The 24,562-nt window shown below is 40.6% G+C and overlaps 1 long non-coding RNA gene across 1 annotated transcript; it reads left to right on the top strand.

Moving 5' to 3' along the window:
- The first annotated feature begins 682 nt into the window (after window positions 1-682).
- On the top strand, window positions 683-24,543 carry LOC149750010 (uncharacterized). Its single transcript, XR_016392012.1, has 3 exons — window positions 683-3,704; window positions 19,157-19,288; window positions 23,688-24,543. It is a non-coding gene; the product is annotated as an uncharacterized LOC149750010 (long non-coding RNA).
- Window positions 24,544-24,562: the final 19 nt, after the last annotated feature.

Here is a 24,562-nt window from a genome sequence, read left to right as displayed (position 1 = left end):
CATAAAATGACCATGTTTTCAGGAAACGACAAGGCTTTTTTTTTTTTTTAAGGGAAGGAATTTGTCTTACCAAAACCTGCAGGTTTAATGGTTAGAGAGACATCCTAGACACGGGCTGCAAATACCTAAAAAAAGCAGGCTCATAATATATACATAAAACACTCAGAGGTAAAAATAGGGAGCGAAGGTGCCTGAGGTTGGGGGAGAGTGTACCCCAACTAAAACATTCAAAGTCAATTAAAACAATCAAACCCAACTCTGGTCAGGGATCCTACCTTTGAAACCCCTCCGTTCACCAGGAATTGAGGGGTTTCTTGGGAAATATAGGAATTTCAAGGCTATAACTGCAACATTCCAGGACAAACTGGATGGTTGGTCACCCTAGACCTAGCATACTTTGTGCATCTAAGCTTTACCTTAAACTAGACTGTAGTTAAACCAAAGCTTTTCTTTTAAGAAATGAGGACTATTTGGATCAAATGACTTCCCCCTGTGAAAACCAAAAGGAAGTGCTTTTTTCCCCTGCTCTGTAAGTTTGCAATTTTCAGTGGGGAAAAAAATAGCAATGCTCGCCATTTTATTCTCCTTATAAGCAAAGCAGGACTTCAAACTCTATTTGAGGGATGACCCCTTTTCAGAAATTAGAGGCACTGAATTTATTGCCAACCAGTCATAGCTGTCCATCTGCTAATTCTCTCCACATAGAGGGAGCAGCTGTCATTTCAGAAATGCTACAGTAGATAATAAGATGGGGTGCATTTCCTCTTCAAATGCTTAAAACAAATCCCCAGGAAGAGTGGCAGCAGTTCCCCTGACTGCATGAATCTCTGATATTATTAGCACAAAATGCCAAATTGATTTGGAGATTGGAAGAAAATGTATTTGCTTTAAAAGGAAAAGCACTCAAGTTAGGTGTAGTACATATTGTAATAATCTACAATTGCCGAGATCTAGGAACTGCAGAAGCCATAGGCACACACAGAGATACTCTCAAAATTATAGCCACGCACAGAGCGCTGAATACAAATACACACATACGGGTTTCCCAAGTTCATACAATCTACGTATACCAAAGGAATGCACCGTTGTCTCCACCACTGTGAAACAAAAATTATCGCCAACTAACAGCTTGCCTAAGTCTCACATTGGCCCAGTTTCTCTCCAAATCCATGTACCTAGTCAATCTTAGATGCCATCCTCCTCTTGGTACTATTTAATGTCCCGCTTGGTATATTAAATAGTCCATTCAGCAATCTATATTGTTATATCCTTGCATTTTTTCCTTAGATAACTTCTTTTCTCTTAAGTCTCATTGCTTCCACCATTAAAAGTGCTCAAGTCAACTTGAACTTAAAACTAACCACAGCCTCTGGTTTGGGGTTCCTAGCCAAGATTCTACTCCCCTCCAATCAACCTGCATATAGCTCTCTGATTATTATTCAAAAAGAAAAATATTAGGATGAGATAAGGAACTAATGAACATAGTCCAAGTGGCGCTATGCGTCCCTGAGTATTGTAGATGTGGATGAGGATGTAGATACAGCTATAGATGGAGACGTGCATGTGTATATAGGTGTGGACATGACGTGGACATAAACAAGGGTGATGATAGAGTTATGTAGGTATTTCTCCATGGAGATATCTAAAATAGAGATCATTTAATTTAACCCTCAAAATAGTCCTGGGAGATAGGTTATACTTATATTCTTTTGCATATGACAATATTGACTCTCAAAGGGGCCCCCAACCCCATATCTGGTGACAGAGCTGGGAGTTGAGACTTGATCTCCTTAACCAACACTCAGGCTCATTCTGATTGCAACACAAAACTTTCTCTTTCCTATTTTTTGAAGAACTGTAATCTAGAACAGTATATCTGCTGTTTGGTAAAGTCTTTTCCATGTGGACATTGCTCTTGAACTTGGTCTTTGTGGAACATACGGAAAGAAGAGGTAGAGAGAGTTGCATGGAATTGCTGGCTGTTGGACACATATAATGCTTGCATTTTCATTTCTACAAACAGAAGTGCTTTTAAGGGGCCTTCACTGATTTCATTACTTTTGATGTTACAAAGAAAAAAGAAATCCCCAGTGTTGATGAGAATCCAGGTCAAGGCAAGGAGAATCACAGAGCAGTTAAAGAAAATCCTGAGGCTCTGGGATTTTGTGCCTGCAAATACCTCGATTTGAGAAAAGAAATTCATTTAAACTCAGCAAATAAGCTCAGGAGAAAGTCTGGGACACTGGCTTCTTTCCTTGTTATTTGCTTCTTTCCAAAAGTCTGCTTTGTATTTTACCTTCATCCTTGGTCGTCAGGCAGAAACCCTATTTCTAGATGTCATTGCTATTAAAAAGAGGAAGTGGGGGGTGGAAAGCAAGAAAAGAACAAAAAAGTCAGAGAGGTAGATGCAAAAAACCTCCCATTTCTCAAGTCAAAATATGTTAATGGTGAAATCGGGATAAATGATTAATCTAATGATTTTCAGTTTCCAGTGAGCTGTAAGAGGGGCTAGCAAGCAGCAGGAAACTAATATTTAAAGATAATTTCAGAAACATGAGATGAAAAAGTGGTGAAAGGAGGAGGCTGAACCTTTTTCCTTCCACCTCCAAGGTTTATTGAAAATAGCGTTTTTTCTTTAAACAGAAAATGTATGTGATTCTACATTTAAATCTAGCACATTTTTTTCACTCCAAATTATTTACTGAATACCAACTCTGACACAGTTACTATATTAAGGTTTTGATGGTAACAAAGAAACTGTTTCTGCCTCTGGGAAGCTTACAGTCTAACTGCAAATGTAAGAGAAATAAAAAGAAATTTTAAAAAAATCTAAAAAGGTTTTTATAAGAACTCTGATGAAGGTTGTCCCAGGATGCTATTGCAACAAATAGGAGCAGAATGTAATGGCCTGGTGATCAGGGAGAGTTTCCCTGCAGGGCTGATCCCTGAATGTTGAATAGGTGGGGAGGGATAGAGCTTTGGAGAGTCCTGGCAATGAGACCAGTAGGCACAATTGCTCAGAGAACTGTGTGCAGTTTGATCAAGCTGAACTATGGAAAGACAAGAGCGGCAGGAGGTGGGCGATAGGGATTAGGGTAGGGGGTTGGGAGGACTAGGCCATGAACCATTTCTAAGTGTCAGTCTCTTCATTGGGGTGCAGTAATATCCAGAGTTACTGGGCCACCTAGAAATATCATATGTAATATGCCCAGCATGATAGATTGAGCTCAACTTAATTATTTGTAGACCCGAAGGTCCCAGAGCCTAGAGAAATTTATTGAATTTGTTCTCCATGGATGTGTTGTATAGCAGGGAACATTTCTCAGGCTTTGCCTTCAAACTCTGGTGACCCCAAATCAAGTTAAATATGGTTTCTAAGTTCTTTTAGGGGCTGTGAATAATCATGGCACATTGGGAGACTAGAGGCCAGATATGCATCTTTCTGGACAACTTCAATTGATGTCAGTTGAGAAGAAGACAGAAGGAAGTTAGATTCGTTAGTTTAATTGTTTGTCTTGTTGAGCTTTATTTTCTTCGAAACGTGTATTTATTTACTTGTTGTTTGTTCCTGCAGCCACAGATGCTCACTGAGAGGAGGGGATTTGAACAGACAGTGGCTCTCTCCCAGTGCCCATCTGCAGCCCACAATTTACCACGCCAAAGGGCTCCTGCACTACCTGGGCAGCATTGGCCGGCGTCCCATGGTGAGTTACTGCCTTCACTTCCTTCTGCTTCTACACTCTTGCTTGGTTCCTTCCACCTCCCAGGAGGCAGAATACATTCTGTCCAGGCAGGAAGACCAGACACAAGCCAAAGACTTGTGTGTGACAAGCTGTAAAGTGTGTGTGTGTGTGTGTGGTGGGGGGGGTATTCACTTCCTAAGGCTGCCATAACGAAGTACCACAAACTGGGTGGCTTAAAACAACAAAAACATATTCTCTCACATTTCTGGAGGCTAGCGGTCTGGAGATTAAAGTGTCAGCAGGCTTTGATCTCTCTGAAGGCTATGGGAAATAACCTGCATTGCCTCTTCCTGGCTTCTGGTGATTGCCAGCAATCCTTAGCATCCCTTGGCTTGGGGGGGCGGGGCACAATTCCACCCTCTGCCTCTGTGTTCACATGGCCATCTTTGCCCTCTGTGTGTCTGTGTAGAAATTTCCCTTTTCTTATCAGGATAGCAGACACTGGACTAGGGCCCACCCTAATTCAATACGGTCTCCTCTTGACTTGATTACATCTGTAAAGAATCTTTTTCCAAATAAGGTCACATTCATAAGGACTGAGAATTAGAGCTTCAACATATCTTTTTGGGAAACAGTTTAACCAACAATAGGAGCAAAGCAGTAGTTCAATACTCATTGGTGAAAACTGGGCAAAAAATTGCACTTCATCCCATTTCCTGGGTCTCTATTTTTTTTTTCAGTTATTGTTCAAGAAAGGAAATGGTATTTTTTCCAAATGGTATTTTCTCCAAATATTATTTGGAAAAAAATCCTCTAGATGTTCAGATTGACATTCAACTAGTACTTATTAAATTCCAACGATGATTCTGGCACTGTGCTAGGCACTTTCATGTGTAGGCTTTTTTCCCAAGCCTATAGTAACTTAGCAATTGATGAAAAACAGACTATATGGATCCAGAGGCTTAGGCTCAAGATAAGATAGGAGGCAATACTAGCTAAGTAACTGTATGAAACTGATCGTTTATTTTATCTGTATTTTTTTAACATCTTTATTGGAGTATAATTGCTTTACTGATCATTTATTGACTACAAACTGTGAACATATCTGTCTGCAAAAGTGCAGAGGAGCATATGTCCAAATTTAGAGTGCTTACCTAACCTAAGGAACTTAAACTAATGTGGAAAAGCTCACGGATGAACCAACTCAGACAATTACCTCTACCATTAGCCAAATTTTGACCATGTACTATGTCATCAAAACAGTGTCACATTCAATGAATATCTAGTGAAACAATGGATGAATATCTAATATAGAAGCTTATTTACCTCTCAAAAAGGTGAAGAGGTCAAGTGATTTCCTTGGCATCACCAGGAAGCGTACGGAAGAGTTGAGATTCAGTTCTGATCTGGTTTTCCACCCAGAACTCCATCTTTCTTCAACACTTACTGTTTGAGAGTATGTGTTGGCGTGTCCCCAAGACTACCTTCAGGTTCGGTGATTCCCTGGAAAGACTCACAGAACCCAGAATAGTTTTTCTGCTCATAATTACAGTTTATTACAGTGAAAGGATACAGATTATAATCAGCAAAGGTAAAAGGCACTGAGGGCAGAGTCAAGGATAGACAGGTATAAGTCCAGGTGTCTGCTCCCAGGGGAGTTGTATGGATAGTGCTTAATTCTCCAGCAATGATGTGTAATAACAGGTAGAGTGTTGCTAACCGGGGAAGCTCCCCTGAGCCTCGGTGTCCAGGACTTTTTATCAGGGGTTATTTTGTAGTCATGGTGTCCCACGTGGCTGATCTTAGTTACTCAGTCTCCAGACCCTTCAGAGGTCAAACTGACACTTTGCGGCACAAGAACCCCGCCATATATCACGTTGTCAGCATCAACCTTCTCACATTGCCTGAGGCCCAGGTAAAGAAAGACACTTTTATCTAGCAGAATATTCCAAAGATGTCAAGGTGTTCTCCCAGGAGTCAGTCGAGGGCCAGACCTTTCTTTGGAGTGTACAGGGTTTAAACACTTCAGACTTGCTGAGTCAACACTTTATTGCAAAGAGGACAAAGCACATCCTTTTCCCTTAAGAATGCTTTTTCTACACTGGTCAAAATGTGCAATATTTTCATGCTAGCTCCCACCCCCCCCACCCCCGCTTCCAAGGAGATGCTGTAATCTATGCTGTCTACCCTGTAGAAGCAAGTTCATGGCCTACATAGCAGAGCACCAATATCACAGTCAAGATCTTGAAAAGTATGTCTCTGAAGACCTGAGCCTCTGGGAGGAGAGAGAAAGACTTACAGAAAAAAAGGTTCCAACCTGATACACAGTTAAGCATACACACACTCAACCCATAACAAACAGGATTCCTCTCTGTTCTGACAATCTCTAATTGAAGAGCAGAACATTTATTTTAAAGCATGACAGGTGAAAGCCTTGTTTAAAAATATGAATAAACATTAATTAACTGTAAACATGACAGCCACAGACTTGTTTCCTGCTGGGACCATCTGAGAGGTGGGTGAGAAACAGCTGAGCCCTAGATGCAATTCACAGTGTCACAAAGCTCTCCTACAGGCTCAACATCACCTTTCAGCTACCTATGCGACTGTATTTAACTGGCCTCCTGCTGACAGCAGAAGCACTGTCACTCATTCAGTACTCAGGCCTGTCCTGTGCTGGGAAGATTTCCACTGAGTCAAGATTACCTCTTGGGCTAGTTGTAGGTTAACTGTGACTCCACCCAAACTCTGACTCTTATGAAAATATTTCTTAAAGCATCAGGAAGCCAGTTTCTGGTGGCTAGAAGATTCCACCTGTTCTAGATGATACTGAGACATTTGCCTATTGGCAGGTAGAATAATATAAACTCCTAGAACCAATGAGAATGCAAGACAGTGAGAGAAAGCAATGCCATGATACTTCTGGGGGTTGCTAAAGACCAGATAATTCATTCAGTTTATAAGCAATATGGCATTATTCACAAATTGTTTCATCCATCCACCCATTCATTCATCCATCCTTCCATCCATCCATTCATCCATCCATCCATGCGTCCATCCATCCATCTGTCCATCATCCACCCATCCATCTGGGCAGTCATCCACTTGTCTACTCATTTACACCATGTGTGTAATCACTGTGCTAGATGTCAGAAGGTACCTTTTCTTTGAGGAGTCCATAGTTTCCTTGGTAGAAAGAAGAGTCAGGTCTGCAAAGAAACCAATGTAGTAAAAGATGGTAAAAACTGAAACCAAGGCTCGTGGGAGTTGTAAGAACACAAATGAGAGGTTAAGCCACTTTCCCTCAAGGTTATGGAAATGGAGATGCCATTTGAGCTAGACTTGAAAGGTGAGTAAAAGTTTTTCTTGTACTAGTAGTAAAGTAGAGAGGTGTATTCTTTCTTCAGAGGTCTACAGGCCTGATTATAGACTTTTAGACCTTCTGCCTTGTGAAATTGAAGAGTTGGTGAATTTAGGGTCACCTCACAGAGCAAAAGAAAGGAAGCTTTTTATTAACTGATGGCATAGTTCTCACATCACACTGATCTTATGGTCTCTTTCCCATCTTCTTGAACTTCCATTTTCTGTCTCTCTTGTTTGTTAGAAGATCAGGAAATCTGCTCCAGATGTTGGAGCCAAAAGCCCAGAAACCTACAAAATATTGGCATATTCATACATTGGAATACTATTCAGCAATAAAAAATTAAAGACAGGGCTTCCCTGGTGGCGCAGTGGTTGGGAGTCCACCTGCCGATGCAGGGGACGCGGGTTCGTGCCCTGGTCTGGGAAGATACCACATGCCGCGGAGCGGCTGGGCCCATGAGCCATGGCCGCAGAGCCTGCGCGTCCAGAGCCTGTGCTCTGCAACGGGAGAGGCCACAACAGTGAGAGGCCCACGTACCGCAAAAAAAAAAAAAAAAAAAAAAGATAAAAAATTAAAGGCAATAACAATAAACTACAGATATTCTCAGCAACATGGACCAATTTCAGGAACGTGTTTAGTGAAATAAGCTAGACACTAAGAAGCACATATTCTGTTTCTATTTATGCAAAATTTAAGTAAATCAGAACAGTGGTTGCCTCTAGAAGGGGATTAAATAAAAGGGGCCAAGAGGGAACTTTCTAGGTTAGTGGAAATGTTCTATATTTTGAATGAAGAGTCAGTTACACCAAAACTCATTGACTCAAAACTCATTCAAGTTCTGTTCATGTACTCATTTACATTTATATTTACTTAGAATTAAAAAGAAATCAAAACAAAGTCACAGAGCTTTGAAATTCAGCTAGGAGGTAAAGGGGGCTGTCCCAAATTAAATTGACCAGCATGGAAGCCTGCAAGTCAAACCAAGGAAGATTATCTTTGCCAGAACACAGAGAAAGGCTGAGAAGATTTATTAGAAATCAGTAAGCTCTGGCCAGAGAAAATGTACGTAAGCGGAGAAGCCCAGAGGAGCAGACAGGCTTGACGATGAGCAGGAAGCGTTGAAGTGTTCCTCTTTGCGGAGCGAGCGCCCCATAAGGGCCAGGAGGCACAAGGCTCAGGGACAGTAGGGCATGGCTTGGGGGAGTGGGCGAAAGTTCTCAGGCTCTAGCAAGCTCCCAGGAAGCCAGATCAGCAGTTTCTTCTGAGCTGCTGGGTTGTAGCTACCTGGCCCCTGTGCCACTGCAAAGGGTCTGGGCTTCAGAATTAGGAGAGGTATGGATTCCCATCTCCTTGGCTCTTGCTCTGTGAGTGCGTGTTGGTAAAGGGATTGCAGTGCTCTCTGAGCAGCTCATTGATTTCCATTTACCACTCACAAAAACTAGGGCGCCTTCTGCCAGGGGCCAGGGAGGGCATATTTTGATTTTATCTTTCTCTGGGGCCCAATGGAACAGAACTTTTAGCTGCTTAAATGATTTTCCTGGTCTTCTCTGTCCCTCTGGCATATGTTTTTAGTTAATCAGCTTCTTTTTTAAAAAAAAAAGGCACGAAAGGAGAGGGGAGAAAGGAATGGCATGTCCCTTCCTGAAATCTTGTCTCCAAGGACCTCAAGACACTCTATACACATAATTTATTTTATCTCCACTTTACTCCTCAGAAGTGTTAGAAGAACAAGTGTTATTGTTACTTATTTTCATTGACTCAGGCTAAGGTACTGAATCTAGAATTCTCCCCTTTTTGTATTTGAGGATATAGTAGGGAAAAAAAAGAAAAAATCCCCAAACCAAAAAAAAAAACCCATGGAGCTCCTGGGTAAAAATAATAATAATAATAGTTTGATTCCATTTTTTTTATTTAAAATTGTTCCCATGCTATCAGAATAAAGATTGAACAGTGCTTCTTTAACATACCAGAAACCATGTTTTGTAGGTGTTTTTTTTAAATGATAACAAGAGAATGCATACAATTTGTAATTTTTATTTTTTAATTAATTTTTATTGGAGTCTAGTTGATTTACAATGTTGTGTTAGTTTCTGCTGTACAGCAAAGTGAATCAGTTATACATATAGCCACTCTTTTTTTTTAATTTTATTTTTTATAATAAATTTATTTATATATTTATTTTTGTCTGCTTTGGGTCTTCGTTGCTGCACACGGGCTTTCTCTAGTTGCAGTGAGCGGGGGCTACTCTTAATTGTGGTGCATGGGCTTCTCATTGCCCTGGCTTCTCTTGTTGCGGAGCACGGACTAGGCGCACGGGCTTCAGTAGTGGTGGCATGTGGGCTCAGTAGTTGTGGCACACGGGCCCTAGAACACAGGCTCAGTAGTTGTGGCGCACGGACTCTAGAACGTAGGCTCAGTAGCTGTGGCACACAAGCTTAGTTGCTCCACGGCATGTGGGATCTTCCCGGACCAGGGCTCGAACATGTGTCCCCTGCATTGGCAGGTGGCTTCTTAACCACTGCACCGCCAGGGAAGTCCTCCACTCTTTTTTAGATTCTCTTCCCATATAGGTCATTACAGAGTATTGAGTAGATTCCCTGTGTTATATAGTAGGTTCTTATTAGTTATATATTTTATATATAGTAGTGTGTTATGTCAATCCTGTAGGTGTTTTTACAGATGTAAATACTCTACATTTAAGTGAATTGCTAAGGTTTCTTGGATAAACTTATGTTGGAAAGCAAAGGGAATACTCCCTTCTCTCTGACTAGTATCTCCAATGAAATTTCTATGTATCACAGGGACTGGAAACCTGGGGTTCCCCATATGCTACAGGGAAGGCCAGTTAGATTTTTCAAAGAAGTCTGAGAAAATTCCTTCTTTTTCATTTTTTGCAAAATGGACTGAGGTTAGGAGGTGAGGTAGAGGGGAAAATAGAAGGGTGTTTGCCTGGATCAGTGTTTCCCTCAGCCTAGTTGAAGGTGCCTCTGCTCAGCGCTGGTGGAAATGGGAGGAAGGCAAGAGACAGGGCCAGATTGACTAGTTTTGCTATAAAGGTATTCTCTGTGAGGGTGGGCTGCAAGTCAGAACAGGCTTCAGATGAAGACATGGGGAGACCTGTGCTTCATCTGCTAAATATCTGTGTCCAAGGAGGACTCTAGTGAGAGAGCAAGGCAGGGATGATCATGGCCAATGGCACTGGGCATAGAGCTCAAAGTTCTAGTCCCAGAAAGTAGGGTTTGCCAAGACGAAAGCACAGTCCAGCCTAGGGTCCAAGACAACTAACAGTCCTCCAAGACAGGATTCAGGAAATGGAGGCAAGCTTCCTTTTATTGAGTGGCTAGGCATGGTGGTGGTCAGTGTTCATACCCCATTCCCTAGGTTTATCCAGACAATTTGGAAATCTGCCATGGGTCAAAAAGACTTGTCTAGATCCCACCTTCTGGTGAAGACAGGGTTCCCGATAAGCTCTCTACCCTAACTGACATTGTCACACAAGGTGGGTAGGTTAATGCTTCTACCTTGAGAGCTTTATTTAGTACCTGCAACTGAGTGAGATAGATGGCAGAGGCCTCACCCAGGCTGATAGCTTGTAGGCACTGTGTCCAAAGGTGGTGGCCAGACTGCTGCTTCTCTCCCTCCAATGTCTAAAGCTGGAGAAAAAGAGCAGTTTTAACTGCTGGGGAGCCTGCCAAGGCCTCACTGCACAAGTACCCTCTTGGGGTGTTAAGCTCCCTCCTCACGGAGGGACAGCTGGCCAGAGAAAGCGAGTAGAAATCAGCTTAGGCAAGACCTCAGGTTAAGCCTGGTCATTCACTCTTAATTTTGCTAATTGACAGACTTGTTATACTGCGCTTTATCATTGATAAATCCAATGTTTTATAATATTTTGTTCTGGAAAATCTTTGGAGTCAGACCAGTTAGAGTTTGAGGTAAAACACATGGGTTTTCAATGGGAGGCCATGTGCAAATCACTTAACTTCCTTTAACCTTAGTAAAAGTTGAGCCTCATATGTAAATGTGAATGATAGCCTCCTTTCAGGAATTTTATACTGATTAAATGTGTATGTAAAACCTTAGCAGTGTGACTGGTACGTATCAAGCATTTAAATAAACAGCAGAGATTAAAATTATTACTTCCCAGGAGGGTGCTACCTACAAAACAAAGCCTCATACTAGACTGCATGATTTTGCATTAATGTACATGTGCTCTTTCAATGTAATTGAAATATTTTGACAGGCAGGCCATTATATTATAATACATAACACTGGAATGGCAGAAAACCTCCTCCAGCATTTTATAACATGTAATAAAGGGTCCCACTGTGAGAAATCTCATAACCGGTTAGTTACTAATACCTTCTGCTTAGTGAAATGTGAAAAATTTCACCCCAAATTAGACGTTGGAGGGGGACAAAACTGATTTGTAAGTAAAGGCTGCTTTTCTAAGGCCATGTTGGAACTTTGGCCCACAGCGACGCAATTTAAGTGAAAGTCTCTCACTTTAGGAAAGGGAAAGCAGCATCAAATCTTCTTTCAGGTAGTTATAGGAATAAGCGCTGCACATGCTCGCTGTGGTTAGCCTCAGCCATGACTGATGTTGCTGATAACTCAGATGAAACACTTGCTAAGAAGAGAGCATGACTGTCAATAAAAGGACTGGGAAATGTGGTCTTGCAAACAGGGTTCTTGGATAATTGAACATGCCACCAATAGCGTTTCCCTCATAGAAAGGTTTACTCTACTCAAGAGCTTGGGCTGAATGTTGTCTGCAAAATATTGTGCACAGGCTGGCATCTCCAGGGCTTTAGTGAGACTTGGTTGGTTTAATTGGAAGCATTGCTGTTTTGGGTTTCCATCACATTCCCCAGAATTAGCCTCCTTTGAGCTCCAGCCTCGCCTTCATTTTCCTGTGGCGATGGAATAAATAATGCAGAGGCCTTGCTGCCGGGAAGCAGGAACGAGACCCAGATGTCAGGAATGGAAAACACAGCAGCTTAAAGCTGGCAAAGCAGAGCAGTAAACGATCGGGAATAGGTGAGCTGCGGGAACGGGAGAATGGCTAGGGGAGGTGTGTTTGAGATGGGCGTGGGCAACCTCTTGAACAAGGTGCCCAGTTAGCTTACAGAGGAACCAGGGTAGGACCAAAGAATGGAGGGGAAAGACGGTGAAGGCATGTGAGTAGCGTAGTCATGTGGCCCTGAACGGTCTCTTTGCTGAGCAAGAAATGATGGAGCTCATGTTTGCGTGAATTAAATTAACCTTGCAATTTAACTCAGACAGTAATTCACTGGGAAAGGCACTAGGGAGATGCGTGAGAGCCTGATTTCAAAATCGTAATCCAATCCACACTGTACACCTCGCTGATGAAGAAAGTGAGACACAGGGGAATCAGTTTAGCTCAGGGTGAACAAGTTCAAAACTAACCACTCCAGCTCAGACAAAACAAAACTTAACTGAACGAAACCTTCAAATCTGCATCTCTTCCCATGTTCCTTGCCTTAGGGAAAAGCACATCATATTGTCTATTCACTTAATCCGGAAATCTAGGTATTATTCCTAACCTCTTCCTCACTGAGCCCCTGAATCCATTTAGTCTCCAATTCCTATAGATTTTACTTCCTTACTCTCTCACCAAAAGTCCTTTCTCATCCATACTTATATTTGCTGACTTAAACTAGGCCCTTGTCATTTCTCTTGCCTGGTCTCAGTCCTTGTAATCCATTCTTAGCACTCCTGTTCTGGTGATCTGATCATGCTGGTCCTCTTTGCTCCAATACTTTGATGGCTGCTTCACCACCTTCGGGAAAATGTCCAAACATCCTGGAATGGTGTGCACGTGCATTAATGATGTGACCACTGTCTACTTCTGCCTACACCTAAGGTCCACTCTCCTTCACTCTGTAGTCTTATTCTGAATTATTGAAATTCTTCATACCCATAGTCCTTTCTTCCTCATTTTCCGTTTGCTTGGACAGCCCTCATTCAGCAGGACTCATCTTAGGCATCACCCCCTAGAGAACCCCAGGACCACCACATCATACACCTTCAGGGGTGCCATTCCTTAAAGTGCAGTGTGAATGATGCCCCATGAGTTGTGCAGCGTGTCCTTATCTGGGTTCCCAGAGAACCCTGTGTGTCTCTCTCCTCTCACTGCAATATGATCACCTATTCACTTGTGGGATCATCCCAACAAAACAGCTCCTGGAAGAGCTGAAAAGTGTTTTAAAACATGGAGTCTGGATGAGAGCAAACTCAGGTTCAATTACTTGCTCACATACTTAATAGCAGTGCAAACTTAAGCAAGCCTAGGCAAGTTACTTATTTATTTATTTTTGCTGTTACGTTTTCTCAGCTGCAAAACGGGGGATAATTATAGCACCTACTTCATCATGAGATAATCTACATTAAGTGTTTAGCACAGTATCTGAAGCATCGTTAAGTCTTCAATAAATTAACTACTGTTGTTCCTGTCATTGTTATTGAGGGCAGTACTGCCTTATATTAAAATTTTAATTTCTCCTGCCACACCACAGGCACCCAGCGAATATTTGTTGACTCAATTGGTGAATAAGCAAGATAGGGCAATTGATTAACCCATGGGTGTTAGAGTGCCATGACTGGGCACACTTCCTATTACAGAATTTTACCGAAAGGAAGTAGACAAGTGTAAAGTCATCCATAGGAAAGAAAAAGCTTCCTCAACTGAAATAACTTGATAATTTGTCTTGTAATTGCCCCCTGCAATTTAGAGGAACACATGTTTCTTTTAACTAACAGGCACTTATTTTTATGGATGTCATTTGAGCAACAAGTAGAACAATGCCTCCTTTACTTTGAATTTTCAGAGGCGGCTAGAACTCCTAGGGCTCATTCCCACAGGTGGGGATGTCTATAATTTGTTGTTTACGTCAGCTTTCAGAATCTGTTAAGAGTCAGAAAACAATCAAATCTTTGTTTCCAGTTGAATTTGGCAGCTAAGGAGCACCTGTCACCACATAGGCCTAGCTTCTGGCTTTATTGAGGAATCTGTTGCTAAGACACAGTCTTAATTTGTTTGCACACTTTTCATAAGAATGTGGGTTTTTATTCACAGAGAGAAACTGAGGCATGAGAGATACAGGTTGGTGGAAAATTCATGATGGTAGAGGATTAAACCTCGATGATTTGATTGGTCCCTTTAGAAGCTTTCAATGCACGGTCCCGGGCCCAGGGGCATCAGCATCACCTGGGATTGTTAGAAATGCACATTCCTGGACCCCACCCAGACTTGCTTGCATCACAGAATTGCTGGGGAGTGGCCCACAGTCTGTGATTTAACAAGTCCTCCAGGTTATTCTGATGCTTGATAACATGTCAGATCCACTGCTCTAGACTCTAGACCCATACAAGTGGGTTTCAACCCTGGCTGCACATTTAGAATCACCTGGAAAACTTTAAAAAATCCCATCAGGGCTTCCCTGGTGGTACAGTGGTTGAGAGTCCACCTGCCGATACAGGGGACGTGGGTTCGTGCCCCGGTCCGGGGAGATCCCACATGCCGCGGAGCGGCTGGGCCCGTGAGCCATGGCTGCTGAGCCTGCGCGTCTGGAGCCTGTGCTCTGCAACGGGAGAGGCCACAACAGTGAGAGGCCCGCGTACCGCAAAAAAAACCCAAAAAAACAAAAGAACAATACTCCTCTGTGTAACGGGAGGCAAAGATAAAAAATCCCATCAGCCTGGTGTCACTGCAGACCAATTAAATCAAAATCTCTGGAGATGGGCTCTAGGGATTGATATTTTAAAAATCTCCTCAGGAGATTCTAATGCACAGACAGGTTAGAGAAGCACTGGCCTAGGTATATTTTTGTTGCACATAACAGAAAACTGCTAAAGTAACCAAAGTGGAAATTTTGAAGGAAAAAATTCAAATAAGTTCTAACCAGAACTGGAAAGCACCAAAACCCCAGACACTTCTTCTGTCCATCTCGCATTTTTCTCCTTCTGTGGCCACATTTTCTGTTTTCTGCTTTTCTCTGCACATTTAATTATCTCACCCTTTACAAAACAACTTCTTTTTCTCATTCACTGATTCTGCTCTGCTTTTTCATTATTTGTCTTCTCATTGGACCAACTCCCTCCTCCCAACTCTGTATGACCTTTTGGCTTGAACACCCACAGCTCTAGATTCTAGAGAGATTTATTTTCTCATAAGATTTTTAACTTGCAACTATGAACTAAGGATTCCCCCCACCAAAAAAAATCTTTTTTTTTTTTTTTTGGAAGAGAAAAAAAATACTTTTCTGCTAACAGGAAATTTGCAATGTAATTAATAAATATCCCCACCCACCCAATAAAATAGTAGCTTTCTATTATTGACAAGAGAGAGGGGGAGGAAAAGAAAGGTAAATTTATGGAGAACAGTTTCAATTCCTTTAGTTCTTAAAACTTTCATCTCACAGATGTTTGTCTGACAACCACCTTGATTCCAGAAATTAGTCTTGACATCGCTGAATTCTTCCCTGCTTACATAGCCCAAGCAACACATCTATCAGTTCTAACCTGCTATTCAAGAGTTTTCATCTTCTCCCATTATGACCAGGCAGGACCATCTACCTATTTACCCTTTTTAATTTTTCTTACACATATGTGTTTATTTATGGCTCCATGCATGCACCTTGCGTATCCCGGGACATTCCTGCTGTCAATGGCTTCCTGTTCAATCAGTGAACTATAGGACTTCATCAGATACCAGAAAGTAGCCTCAGCCATCACCTCATCTAACTTCTCAACCAACAACATTGTTGATAGCAATTTATTTGGCTTTTGCTGAAGTATTTCCAGAGAACGGAAACTTTTAAAAGTGACACAGCATTGCAAAACAGCTATAATCATCAAAAGTTATTTCGATAACTTTCAAAATAAATATTTTGAATATTCAATATTCGAAATAAATATTCAACAAGTGAATTTAATATGGAGCTGGAATCTGTGTCTATGATACATATCCTCCTTCCTTTTGCCTTCCTCTGCTCTTTGAAACGATAGCAAATATATTTATTCATGTTTCAAACGGGAAAATTTATAAATTTGGAGGGCTGCTATCAAGACCCCACTGAGCCTTCTTTTTTTCTAGGATAAGCATCTCCAGTATCTTTAGGCAATCTGTGTTTATAAACATTCCCGTTTCCTTGGCCTTCTGATTCCTCTCTACTGAGGTACACCAGCTTGTTTTAAAAGGCCACACTCAGAATTAAAAAACACGATATGAGATATTAATTGACCAGTATGAGGTACATTGGACTGATTGTTCTCCTTATGTATGACCACTTTACTTCTCCAGAAGCAATTTCTGATTAATCTTGACATCCATGGCTACTGAGTCATTCTGAGCAAACTGTCATCTAAAACCTCCAAATCTCTCATTCAAAACCTACTTCTTAGCTAAATGTCACTTTTACTTTTGCCACTGTTAGAATCTAATTGTAGGAGCTGCATATTCCAATTTAAGTTTTTCTATTTCCAAGAATTCTGCTCTTTTTGGCCCTTATAATTTCTGCTCTTACTTGTTTACTCTGCTATCAGTTGTAGTCAATTCTGTATCATTAGCAAATTTGACAAACACCTTCAGTTACCTACCCTGTGTGCTTAACCAACTACACAAAGACTACATTTCTACAGACTAAGGAACAAATGTGAGGAAATACCAGGACTTCTGTCTCTTTGAAACACACAAATGTGTATGTATCATATATTAATTTTAAGTACACAGATCACACACCTCTACAGCTTGATAAATTCTCACTAAATGAACACACCATGTAACCGTCAACCAAATCGAGAGACAGAACACCACGGGCAACCCAGACATCAGACCATAATGTAATGTCCCCCTTCCCCCAAACATAGACATTATCCTAATTTCTGTCACTGCATTAGTTTTGCCTGTTTTTGAATGTCATATCAAGGAAATCATATGGATGTACTCTTTTGTATCTAGCTTGTTCTTTCATTCTTAATGCTGGACAGTATTCTGTTGAATGATTATACTACAATTTATTAATCAATTCTACTGTTTACAGATTTAGGCTACTAAAAATAGTGTTGCTGTGTATATTCTTGATATCTTCTGGTGCCCAGTATATGCATTTCTATTGGGCAGGTTCTAGAATATGTGTATATTCAGCTTTAGAAGACACTCCAAAATTGTTTTCCACAGTAGTGGTATAGATATAGTCCCACAAGCTGGGTTCAAGAGTTTCACTTGCTCCATATCCCAGCCAACGTTTGGTATTGTCTTTTCATGATGTTAAATGCAGGGGCATCTCACTGTGGTGTTTAAATTATATTTCCTTGACATTGATGAGGTTGAGTACATTTTCATTTGCTTAATAGCCATTTGGAACTTCTCTTTTGTGAAATATCGATTCAAGTTTTTTGCCCATTTAAAAATCGAGTTGCTTTTTTTCTTATTGATGTATGTATACATTCTCTCTATGAATCATCTGCTGGATATATGTACTGCACATATGTTATTTCCCTCTTTGGTTTGCCTTTTCACATTCTTCCTGGTGTCTTTGGATCAAAAGAAATTCTTAAATGAAATGTATCTAGTTTTTAAATATTTTCATTTATTTTTAGTTCTTTTTTTAAAGAGGTTTTTTTAAAAAACTAATTTATTTATTTTTCTTTGGCTGCGTTGGGCCTTCGTTGCTGCGCACAGGCTTTCTCTAGTTGTGGCAAGTGGGAGCTACTCTTTGTTGCAGTGCACGGGCTTCTTACTGCGGTGGCTTCTCTTGTTGTGGAGCACGGGCTCTAGGCAGGCAGACTTCAGTAGTTGCGGCACGTGGGCTCAGTAGTTGTGGCACATGGGCTTAGTTGCTTTGCGACATGAGGGATCTTCCCAGACCAGGGATCAAACCCATTTCCCCTGCATTGGCAGGCGTATTCTTAACCACTGTGCCACCAGGGAAGTCCCAAGATTGTGTATTATTTTTTAATCCTTTATGGCTGTTGAATTTTATCAAACGTTTTTATGCATCTATTATGATTATCATATTAGTTCTTTCTTTAGTCTGTAAATGGAGTGAATCACATTGAATTATTTTTGAGGTTGAAACAACCCAACTTTGCATTCTGGATTTTAACTAAATATTATGATGCATACTTGTTTCATTTTTATGAAACAATTTTAGAAAAGTTCGAAAAATAGCACAGAGTACCCATATATACTTCATCCAGTTTCCCCTAATGCTAATGTTTTGCACAATTATGGTACAATTATCAAAGCTGAAAAATAATATTAGAGCAATAGTATAAATGATACTACAGACTTCATATGGATTTTACTAGCTTTTCCACCAATGTTTTTTTATTTGTTTCAGAATCTAATCCATGATCCCCATTGTATATAGATTTCATGTTTTCTTAGTTTCTCCTCTATGAGAGTCCCTCAGACATTCTTTGTCTTTCATGACCATGATGATTTTAAAAATATTGGTCATATTTTTACTTTCCTTCAATATGAATTTTGTCAGTGTGTCTGTTACTGGTGATGTTTACCTTGATCACTTGGTTAAGGGTGATGTCTGCTGGGTTTCTCCATTGTAAAGTTACTATTTTTCCTTTTGCAATTAACATCTTGGTTAACATCTTGGAGATATTCTGACACTATGCAAATAATCCTTTTTCTCCACAAATCTTTCTCACTAATTTTGGCATTCATCAGTGGATCATGCCAGCAACAATTATTACAGAGGTGTTCTAATGGTGATTTTCTATTTACTTCATTTCTCCTGTATTTATTAATTGGAGTCTGTCTGTAAGGAAGAGCTATTAAAGCCTATTTCTTATTTCCTCTTCCAGTTTTGGCCCTGTGTCCTCCCCTGTCACAAGTAAACTTGTCGGAAGAGCTACATGTGACTCATATTTCCTTTTATTCGTTCAACCCTAAGCACCTTCCAATCTACCTTCCTTCCTGATAATTCTACCAACAGAACTCTTGCTAAAGTCGCCAGTGGTCCTCGTGTGCCTGGTTCTGCTAAGTAAACAGTATCTACCTAAGAAAGTTGACATTTTAAACATGTAAGAAACCAATAGATTTAGTTTCTCCTTTGTTTGGCCATTGTAGGTCTTCTGTGATTTCCATGGTCACTCCCAAAAGAGGAATGTGTTCCTTTACGGTTGTAGCATCAAAGAGACTTTGTGGCAGGCAGAGTCTGCTGTGGGCACATCCAATCTCTTGGAAGATGTCAGCTACAGGGTAAGTCATTATGGTGGATGACACCAGATATTTTGTGTCCATATGCTTGCCTTTGAGACATGCCTCAACCATTATTTTCCTAAATAGGCATTTTGATTATTTTAACTATAGGATTATAGTACAAGCAGGTTGAAGGCATGTGTAACCTCTCCACATTTTTGATGAATAATGCCTTCTTGCCTGGTTACTCTGAATTTGTTTTTTCTATATGATATGATACAGTGCATAGGACGTGAGAATTGGAGACAGGAAACCTCATCTTAATACCTAACTTTATAATCATTAACTGTGTGACTATGAGCCATTAACACTCTCTCTGAACCCCCATTCTTCACTTGTAAAACGAGGATAGTGAAAATACCGTCCCTGTTAGGTATTATATTTATGGAAGGAACAAAATGATGCTGAATTGGAAAGGATCTTAAATAAATATGAAGTGATGAAAAAAATTTAAGGCATTAGATGATCCACATTCCTCTGCTTGAGCATACTATAAAAAGTAGAACAGTGACCCGCTGAACCTAATTCTATTTTTTCTGGGTTCCAGTAGTTGGCGCTCAACTATCCCCACACTGAACCCAAGAGGAGATTAAGGAGAGGTAAGGAAGGAAGGACTTCTTCCTGTCAGGATAAAGTAAACAGGCTGTTGCTTGCTGAATATTAGGAAGAGGTAGAAGAGGTCAAGTTATCCAACCACAAAATAAAAACTGGCCCTTGTTTCAAATTTATATAGGAAAAAATATTGTGTTGGAAAAACCTAGTTCTCCTCCTGTGTCTTTCTCTTTTACTTTCACACAGAACACTTCAGGGGACCAAATATTTGGATTTTTCCCTCCACCAAGTAATTCTGTGACACCAGCTGGATATCTTACAATTTAACTCAGTTCTGACACTATCTACCTGGAGATAACACCAGATCCCTCAGGTTAAGGGCTCAGTCCCAGGAGACATGCCCCCATTTCAGATGCCAACTGCAAGTAGTAGGTCCTCAGGTTACCCACAACTTCTGTCTGACTTGGTTACAAATCAGAGGTTCCCATGATCTCCTCCCCGTTGGGTTCGATTATTTGCTAGAACAGCTCATGGTACTCAAGGGAACACTTACTTACATTTACCAATTTATTAAACGATGTGATAAAGGATACAGATGGGAACAGCCAGATAAAGAGATATGTAGATATGGAAGGGTCCAGAGCTTCTGTACCTGTGGAATTGGGAGAAGGGTGCATTACTTCTCAGTGTATGGATGTGTTCACCAACCTGCAAGCTCCCTGAGCCCCATACTATTTGGATCTTATGGAAGCTTCCTCACATGGGCATGATCATTTATCAACTCCATTTCCATCCCCTCTCTCTTTCCTAGAGCAGTGATGATCTGCCCTGATCCAGGAACCATTCAGGAGCACACCCAGAGTCGCCTTATTAGAACAAAAGATGCTGCTACCACTCTTATCACATAGGAATTTGCAAATGTTTTAGGAATCTCATGTCAGAACTGGGGGTGAAGAACCAATATATATTTCTTACTACAAATCACGATATCACAGTTATGATGGTACCAGCCTCTTCTAAATCCCTTATTATTCTGGATATATGAATTTACTGTGTGTGAAATACCTTCATTTACAGGGTTAGTGAGTATTAAAAGAGGTAAAAACCCACCAAGCTACTATTTCACCCGGAATTACTTCCCCTGTGTCCTGAATTTTTTTTCACCCTCTTCATTCATGTCTATTAGAAGCATGACTGCTACTGATCAGTAGAGTTCCCCCAAGGCCATAAAGCTGAACCAACAGCTTATCCTCAATGTCCTGTTTACACTAAGGCTCAGCTAGAGCACTGGCGATAAACCTCAAGAAGCTTAACTGTTTTATCTTAGGAAAGTAGTTTAGTAAATTAAAACTTTCATCTGGGCAGGTCATGCTGACCTATATAAAATGATCTCTTATGAGTGGTACATCTCAAACTAAAAGAATCTATACTATCCAATCTTAAATATAGAGTCACCATGAGTTTTAGCTCTCTTTTTCCAAAAGAAAGTTAACAATATTCATAGATAATAATAAAGCTTACCCCAAAGACTTGTGATGATTGAATGAATTAATGCACGCAAAATACATAGTAAGCATTCAGTGAAAAGATATCTATTATAATCTTAATATTTGGGAAACTGAAATTAAGTTTAAGTTACAGAGCAAGTGTCAGGGGAAGAGTTGAATGTCCCAAGCCTTCTTGCCCCACCCAAACCGGGGCGACCCCAGGAAACACTGAAGCAGGTCTCCAGTGGATCAATTCATATGTAGAGTTCATCAATTTCCTATTCATTTACAAAACAAAACGTAACAAACAAACAACCTCCAGCTATCATCATCTTCATTGCTCACTCTGACATAGATCTATTTGTGTGAAATCAAAAGGAAAATGCAATGAGGACTTTACTGTAAATGAGATAGTTTGGAGCCCATTATTTAATGAATGGATAAATTGCCACTATGGAGGTGTTAAGAGGGTACTGCCACTGTACTTCGTAAATCTCACAGCCTCCAGGCTCCAGTGAAGGGATCATAGCTCATAGAGCTCTCCAAGATGCACGCCGTTAATTTGAGTGTGTGGTTATTTGGAGAGGGGCAGTACTAGCTAAGAAAACAAGGTTCACCTAAGTAAGAAAGCAAAGATCATTTAAATGATGTCAGATTAAGTTTTCGCACCAAGGTAAAACATTGATAAATTATAATTACATTCATGTATTCTTGATCGTATTTTTATATATATATATATATATATAGCAACTAAAAAAATATATATATACTTATATATATATATTCTATTTATGTCTGTTTAAGCAGTCCTCTAAAGGCCTGGACTAGCAGATTCCATTTATTTCAGTGAATAGTTATGAAGTACCCTCTACAAGCAGCATAGATTCATGTGCAGAGATTTTCCTGTGAACAAGACACAAACTTCTAGGCTGCAGAGGAGATAGAAAATAAACAACAAATTACATACACAATAATTTAACTGTAATTGTGATGAGTACTCTGAAGGAGAAAAATGGGGAGAGGGATCGCAGGGAGAGAGGGACAAGAGTGGATAGATAAAATCAATTAGGAGGCAATCGGAGAAACTCTGAGGATAACATTAGCATTTCATTTCCCTTAAAATTATGATGCTTTAGGTCTGGAGACTATGTAAGAACTTAGAGATCATAGTAGGTTATGTTAATAATTACGTTAATATATATTTATATCATATATCATATAATAATTATATTAATCCTTATATTAATATAGTTAATGGTTATGTTAAACATGACAATAAGAACCAGAGATACAATATATTAAAAGATTTGCTCTATGTTCTAGAAATGAACAAAACTGCATTTCCTTAAGAATAATTCCTTAATTTATGTTCTCATCAATTTGTTCTGCTTCTCCATCTTGTCCCTATAATTTGTCCAAAGACCCGATGCTATACTGTTTCTTATCTAATGTATATAGTTTTATATTATGTTCTAGTTTTTGGAGATTCTGTCAACACTGAAGTGAGAGAACCCTTCTTGTTCATGTCACAAAAGTTCTGAGCTAAGTGTAGTATTTCAGCTGTCCCAAAGACTTGGTATACTTTCAACTCTGAGACATCATCTTTGGGGGATGGAAGGGTCCAGTGACTAGAAGTCCCCTCTCTGTCAGTCGGAGAGTGGCAAGGGTCTACTGATGCTTTCTAAATGGAAATTAAGTGATCTCACATAAAGCTTTTCTACCCTAGGAAAAGATGGTACATATGAATCCAGAGAGTATGAATTTTTAGAAGTTTTATAATTGGTCCAGCTTCAGATTTATGGATCAGAGAATGAGACTGAAATGTTCATTTTGGCAGTTCCAGTCTGCCAGGAAACAAGTGAACGTTATATGTGCTCCTGCTTAAGAATCATCAATGACCTGTATGTCTGAGATAAGGAAAGTTCAGCTAGAAAACAGTGAGGCTGGATGGAGCTACTCTGTAAATTTCAGTTCCCTATGAAGTCTGTGGCTTTCCATGAGGCTCAACTCAGCAATGTATGAGGCCGAATGTATGTTGCAACCTTGGTCCACCGTGATGCAGGAAGATGGGGTTGGAAGATCATACTCTTTGGAGTTGGCCATATTGTCATTTGGATCCCATTCCAAGTAGTTGGACTTGAACTATTTCTTTCTAACTTTTCTAAGCCTCAGTTTCCTCATCTTTAAAAGTATTAAAAAAAATTGGTGTCCATTACTCAGGATAGATAGAAGATTTATAGTTGCACATATTAAGTGTTTAATGTATTGAGATGCTTAATACATACTGAGAAGTTGTTTTTCATGACGCATAGCCCCAATCACCGGCAACTCATCATAATCTGATTTTTTTTTAATTGTAGACTCTTCCCAAAGTCCTTGATAAACTAGCACCAGCATTCACCTTAAGCAGCTGCAGCTTCCTCGTGGAGAAATCCCGAGCCTCCACAGCGCGCGTGGTGGTGTGGAGAGAGATGGGGGTGTCCAGAAGCTACACCCTGGAGAGCAGCTACTGTGGCTGCAACCAGGGCCCCTATCAGGTACGTGAGGCTGCGAAACATCCATGCTTTCTGTCTGGCAGCAGTACACTGTAACGCAGAGCTATCACACACCTCTTGTGCTCTCTAGCCTGAAGGAGGAAGAAGTCTCCAGGTAGAGTCTGGCCCAGCTCCCTGATCTTGCTGAAGAGCTGGTTCAATGACTGTCTTCCCTGGCAGCACAGTCTGCGTTGATCCTGGAGGCAGGTTGTGCATGCCTGCTGATTTGGTTTCTCGATCATCTGCCCTTGCCAGCAAGTGGCAGGGGAGCCTCCCTCAGACAGGCACACCCCGGCTTTTATGGAACCTCTGCCTGGCCCTGTTTTATGCATGAGAACATTTTCTTTCCTTTTGCAACAACTGGGACCAGTCCCCTATGCATCATAAAAAAGACATAGGTCAGCATGTAGATACTGTCAAGACGTACGTGGATTGTGTTTCTCTGTCTTCTGTGCTTATCTAAATTAGCGGCTCTCTATTATCCTGCTATCACCAGAGCAAACAGAAGCGTGTGCATGACTTGGGGTCTCCCCAAGATGCGTGGGGCTAGGACTCAAGTTCTAACATCGAGGGAAATGGCTCATATAAGTCGTATTCTTTCTACAGCTATATTAGCTCTTACAGTGGGCTGTTCTAGCTGCTTGTCCCACTCCCTCACTAGAGGAGCATAAATAAGGGACATTGTGACAGTGCCAGGGTAA

The sequence above is a fragment of the Delphinapterus leucas genome, chromosome 2 (genome assembly GCF_059928025.1).
Source record: "Delphinapterus leucas isolate spDelLeu-1000000601 "Yukka" chromosome 2, BTC_Dleu_Yukka2, whole genome shotgun sequence".
NCBI classification, from domain to species: domain Eukaryota; kingdom Metazoa; phylum Chordata; class Mammalia; order Artiodactyla; family Monodontidae; genus Delphinapterus; species Delphinapterus leucas.
This window is presented reverse-complemented; position numbering and strand designations above follow the sequence as displayed.